This window comes from Uloborus diversus, chromosome 7 (assembly GCF_026930045.1).
Source record: "Uloborus diversus isolate 005 chromosome 7, Udiv.v.3.1, whole genome shotgun sequence".
NCBI lineage: Eukaryota > Metazoa > Arthropoda > Arachnida > Araneae > Uloboridae > Uloborus > Uloborus diversus.
Genome location: NC_072737.1, coordinates 111,996,643 through 112,002,642, shown reverse-complemented (window position 1 = coordinate 112,002,642; position 6,000 = coordinate 111,996,643). Strand labels below are relative to the sequence as shown.

Below are 6,000 nucleotides of genomic sequence, written 5' to 3'. Positions count from 1 at the left end.
TTCTAAAGTTACTTTACGCAAACTCTTTTTGCGCGCTTATTGAAAGTGTTGACATCTCTCATCCTACATTGCAATCTTCTATGCATTATAACAAATTAAAGAAATCTTGCAGTTCTAAGAAATGAAATTGGGAAGTTTTTAAACACTATGAAATGTTATTCTGCTATTTCAAAGTGGCACTACTTCCATTGAAAGAATTTATTTCATATTACATTTCTCACTTAACTCAAAGTTTTTTTAAAAGGCTGCATAAATTTGAACCAGGTTAGATTCATTTTAAATGGTTATTATTATTATTATTATTATTATTATTACTATTATTTCTTAATTATACCCTGAGGCAAAAAGAAGAACGTTATACGTACAACTTGTGTCTTTGTGTTATGTCTGTGTGTGTCTGGGATTATAGCTATGAAACAGACGAACAAACTGTGATTTAATAAAAAGTAAGTTATTGCCCTGAAGTCAGTGCTAAGGAAGAGCTATAAAGTTTGCATATTAAATTGATTTTAGCTAAACGTTTGAAGCTAATCTCAGCTTCAATAAAAAGAAATCGATCCACAATTTGGTTTTTGATTCTTCCAGACTGATGAGTACATAATAAGCATGAATTTGATTTAGGTTTTTTTTTTTTGGAAAGATCGATGTTTAAATCGACTTGCTTTGAAAGGTGCATCGGTCTTTTTTTTTTTTTTTTTGCTTTGTGTATAACTGGCGTTTTAATTAGGTTATAGACTAATAGAGTCAATAACTCTATTAATATATGAATGTGATAATTGAAAATAAGGAAACTGCGGGTAAAACTTATATTTACGGAATGTAATAAATAGGAATAAGTGAGGGAAAAAAAGGCAACCCTCAGTAGTCCGTTATTGAGCTGAACACTTCAATTCATGGGAAAGATGGTTCATAAATTTTATGGTGTTTGGGGAAGAAAAAAAAGTGCGTCAAAAAGTGACGTTGGTCCATGGGGTGGGTGTCTGGTGTAGAGGTTGGGAGGTGACACCCGACGAAGAGGCGGTTTGCGGAATCTCACCTGTGGGTGAAAGCGCGCAGTCTCTCGTCTGCCGCCATGGTAAGTTTTGCTTTCTCCTTGTTACCACCTCTCACTATTTATTGATCTGACTCTGGGGGTTTTTACAAGAGCATGAGTACTGAATAAGATCAACGTTTCTTAACTTTGTTGTATAGTTCATTTCGTCTCTGAATTCTGTTTTCTCTCTTTTTAAGCATTTTTATTATACTTTATTATACTTGGTCTGATTGTCACGCATAAATCTGAGGACTGCTTTTAGATTACATCTCAGCAACTAGATCACTTAGAGACTTCGGGATTTCTTTCCTCTTAGTATGATGCATTTATATGAAAAAAAGAGATGAAATTTCGTGATGGTAACGTTATCTATTTCTAAAATACATTTACATTAAAAAGAATAAAATAACAGAATTTTTTTAAAATACCAAGCACTTTTCATAACGCACTGAAAAGGACAAAATAACTTTTCTGGATCAGAAAGGACAATATTTAAGTACCCCTGTAGTTTTTTCAATTATTCCAGGAAAATGACTCCACCAACGAGAAAAAGTGCGGCTCAAGTCATTTCATACCAAACTTTCCAAGAAAAATATGCATGTTTCAACAATCAAATGTATGAGAGAAAATTAGATAATGATAAGAAATTCACTACCTGACTTATTCCCACTTTTCCTCGTTTGTGGAGCCATTTTCTTGGAATAATTGAAAACTACAGGAATGCTTAAATATTGTCCTTTATGATCCAGAAAAGTTACTTTGTCTTTTTGAGTGCATTGTGAAAAATGCTTCGTATCTTTTTATAAAATGTCTGCTATTAAAAATTGAGCTATGACTTCAACCGGTCAGACACTTTTTTTTTGTCACCAAGAAATTTATTTTGTAGTCGTTGTTTTACAGTTTTGACCCTTTATTTTCATTCCCTCTCCTCATTGTTTTCTGGAAATAAGTATGGTGAATGTTAATAAAAACTACTTAACCATTTTTACGGGCTCGTGGTTGTGATCTGCGGCTTTTACTATGCTTTTAGCGGAGCATTTTAAGATGTTAGTGTTGTGTGAAAATGGGAATTTGATGTTCAATAATTCTGAAATTTTAAGGTTGCGCGCATTAATACTTCAAAAAAAAAAAAAAAGTTAAGTGTAGGGAAGACTAGTGAATGGTTGATTTATCTTCTAGTTTTTTCATTTTGCCTCCATTTGCCAAACCGCCCCTTACCAGCACCACCTAATTATTAATAATGTACTTATTTGATAAATTAAGGTGTGATATGAAAACTATTGTTTTATAATTTACAAATTAATATTAAAGTAAATTCATAAAAAAATCATAATTACTGAGCTATTTCTTCAAACGAAACATTTTAATGGGTCCTAATAACTCAAATCTGGAAGCATAAGAAGAGGATGAAGAAGACTTTTTTTTAGATCAATCCGTTTTTTAGGAATTTAACTATAGAGAGGGAATACAAGTGCACCAACATCTAGTTTTAGCAAAAAATTGTTTTGATAAAATAGCATAGAATTACAATAGAGTATGTAATTAATACTCGATTTAAAACATGCGCGCCATATGTGTATTTAGATTGAGAGATGTCCACAATAACTTTTAGTTGATAAAAGAAATTATCAAGGACACTTCGTCTCTAAGTGTTTACGTGTAATGATTTTAATTTCTAAAAGCAGGAAATGATGATAGTTATTTCTTAAAGGAGAAAATAAGGAAAAGATCGTAAGTGTTTTGCGGTTAAAAATTTCCCTCCTTAGACGAAAATTTCCCTTATTTTTAAAATTAAAGTGTTATTTTTAAAATTCAGTTTGTTTCACTCACTTTTATTTTCATCGCTATCGCGAAACGTAATTTGTAGCGTATATCGTTCACGAATACTGTGCCATGAAGATAGAAATTGTGACACTTAGGAAAAGAAAGATACAAAGTAGTTTATAGGAATTTCGAGGGAGAAACAAAAGAAAACTCTTCCCGAAGGCAAAAAAATGTAGTATAAAGTATACAGTTAACTCTCGATAACTCGAAGCATCTACATAGGGACCGGAAAAAACTTGGGAAGTTCTTCTCAAAAGTTCGAGACCCGATGACAACTTCGAGATAAAGGACCTTCCAGTTATCGCGAGTTGACTGTATTTAGAGCGATAGGCATCGGGATTTTGACAACAGAATGTTAAGTAGTGCAGTGACAGAAGTTATTTTCTTTGGTGTATAAAGGTTGTATTTTAGATTTTTGCAGCTGGGAGAAAAAGTTACTATTTTGAGGCACTCTACGTCGCTGCTTGAAATTTTGCATCAAAGTTTTGTACATAAATTTCGCTGCAACTACATAATCACTATTTCTTTGAATTATTTCTTTAGCTCAGACATTTCACGTTTATTGTTTATATTACTACTAGCATTCCCGTACCCGGCATTGCTCGGGTAATGGAATTAGCAGGGGTTAACAGTGCTTGGTGCACCTAGTTTCGAAAATGCCCTATAATAATTTCTTATTACCAATAATTTTTTCTAACTTTGGGAGGATACCGGGGCCCCTGGACTCCTTATATATATGCCCTTGTCCTTAACTGATCTTTAACTGTTATTAACGATCCTTTTAAAGTATTGATTATCTTTGCAAACACAGGTCATCCACATTTTATTGTTATACCTATGTTTAAGCAAGAACTTCTTAGTATACAACATTTTTTTTTCTGGCGCTAAAATTATTAAGCTGCTTGATGAACTGCCTTTGGAGCTAAATAAAATTGGCCGTGTGAAAAAAAGTCTTCTCTTAAATCGATCCCTGCTACTTTTAATGTCTGTCCTTGTGACTTATAAACGGTTATTGCAAAGCAAACTTTCACAGGAAACTGCACTCTTCCAAATTTAAGAGGATAGTCCGCCTGTGATGATGTTCTTAAAAACATCGTTTCTAGTTTTGAAAAAATGAAAACAAAAGACAGAAAACATTATTATTCAGTAAGTTACCGCCCATTAACCAGGGCTTTATTTGACTTGAGAAAAACCTCGAAGAATCACGTGAGAAACAAAAACTATATCAAAATTACAGTTCGCTATCGGCCAAAAGTTGAGATGAAGTACTAAATAATGATTTGAATGGAGGAAAGCCTTCGAAAATAAGGGATTTGAATTTCAATGACAGGTTTTTAATTTCGCAGAAATTAAGGGGTTTTAATTAATTTCTCCCGAACTAATTGAGATTTCGAAAAATCCTTTCTTAGTGGTTACTTTTGTAGTCATGCGGACATGCCTACCAAATTTCAAGTCTGAAGCTTCAGCGGTTTCGGCTGTGCGTTGATATATATATATATACTAGCAAAAATACCCGGCGTTGCCTGGTCAGTAATAATTATTAGAAAAAATCGTTACTTGCTTTTGTTTTCTGTTTTAAGTGAAAGAATTTAAAACACATCTTTTTGACGTGATTAAAAATCGAGTTTCTTCCTTACCCATAAAACTAAAATAGCAATAAGTATAAAGAACAAAGTAGTATTGATTTAGAAACGAAAGCACTATATTTAAGCATATACAAATTTAAAAAACATGAAATTAATCTTCTCATGTTTAAAAAGATTAATCTGTTGATACTTTTTTTTTTTACATGGAGTTTAAAACCTTCTCTGTATGGCTAATGAAGTACGAAGTGATTAAAAAAAAGTAGCTGCGCTCGTAATCCCCTTATACATGCTTTAGTTATTTCGGGAAATTTCAATCATTTCCCGCTCTTGGTGCGATTTTACCGAATTTGCGAAAGTCGTTTTGGGGTACCTTCGATGATGCTCCCCCATTCTTTCCTTACTTTGTAAAACGATATGATATTAATTATCGTTACAGAGATATCGTCGCCAGATGCTGAGATATTTTTGGTCACCATAAAATGGCGCTAAACAGTTTCATCCGAAATGTTACCAAAATAAGTAATAAAATTAGGTGATTGTTTGAAATTGTGCAAAAAGGAAAATTAATGGAAGTTTTTGTGCTGTTTATGGATTTGCCTAATTTAGTTGCTGGATTATTTAACACAGTAAAAAAAGTCTTTTGAAAATTCTTTGATTGGCGATGTTTTGTTTACATGGTGAAAGCTGAGAAACATTATGACGTAGTCTTCGGCTTCAAAAACAGCAACGTTGAAAAAACTGCCAAATGCATCAGCTACGGAAATCTTTCTGCAAAAATTTTGGCGATCTGCTGGTTGTTTGGATAATGAGTAAGTGTTCAATCAGCATAAATAATAATAAAAACCATTAATTACATTAAAGTTCCGTTTAAATGGAAAATCATCAGCCAAATCATGTATTATTTGCCAATCTTGTGCAAAAATCTTACTTCAAGATTTGACTTGAGAAAAGCCTTGAACAATCACGAAAAGCAAAGAAAGTCAACAATACAACAATTGTCGCTATCGACAGGGAGTTGAGATGATACACTAAATACTGTATTGAGTTGAGGAAAGCCTTCGAACATGGATCTAAAAAGCTCATAACTCGTTTTTTATTCTACTTAGAAATTTCGAACAGGTGCCATCTTCAGCAGAAAAATCAGAGCTTTCGATGGACATATAATGTAAATATGTGCAAGTATTTTTTCATCCCATTATTAGAGAATTTATACAAAAATTGTGTTTTATTGCCCCCCTAAGGGGGTTTTGCCCCCCATAACGGGACGAAAACTACCCTATGTGTTATTCTGATGCATAAGCTATATTATTGTAAAGTTTCATCAAAATCCGTTCAGTAGTTTTTGCGTGAAAGAGTAACAAACATCCATACATCCATCCATACATCCATACATCCATACAGACAAACTTTCGCATATATAATATTAGTAAGATATATATATATATATATATATATATATATATATATATATATATATATATATATGTTATCTCAGGACATTGATTTTTATATATTAAGATTATTAATTGTTATTGTTTATTATTATTTACGTTAGCA

General features: G+C 32.5%; 1 protein-coding gene across 1 annotated transcript in view; it reads left to right on the top strand.

The window, feature by feature from the left end:
* The first annotated feature begins 1,054 nt into the window (after positions 1 to 1,054).
* Positions 1,055 to 6,000, top strand: part of LOC129225530 (protein spitz-like) — a 244,122-nt gene continuing 239,176 nt past the window's right edge. The window contains exon 1 of the mRNA XM_054859964.1: positions 1,055 to 1,075. The gene's annotated coding sequence lies outside the window, so the exon portion shown is untranslated. The remainder of the gene's footprint in view (positions 1,076 to 6,000) is intronic.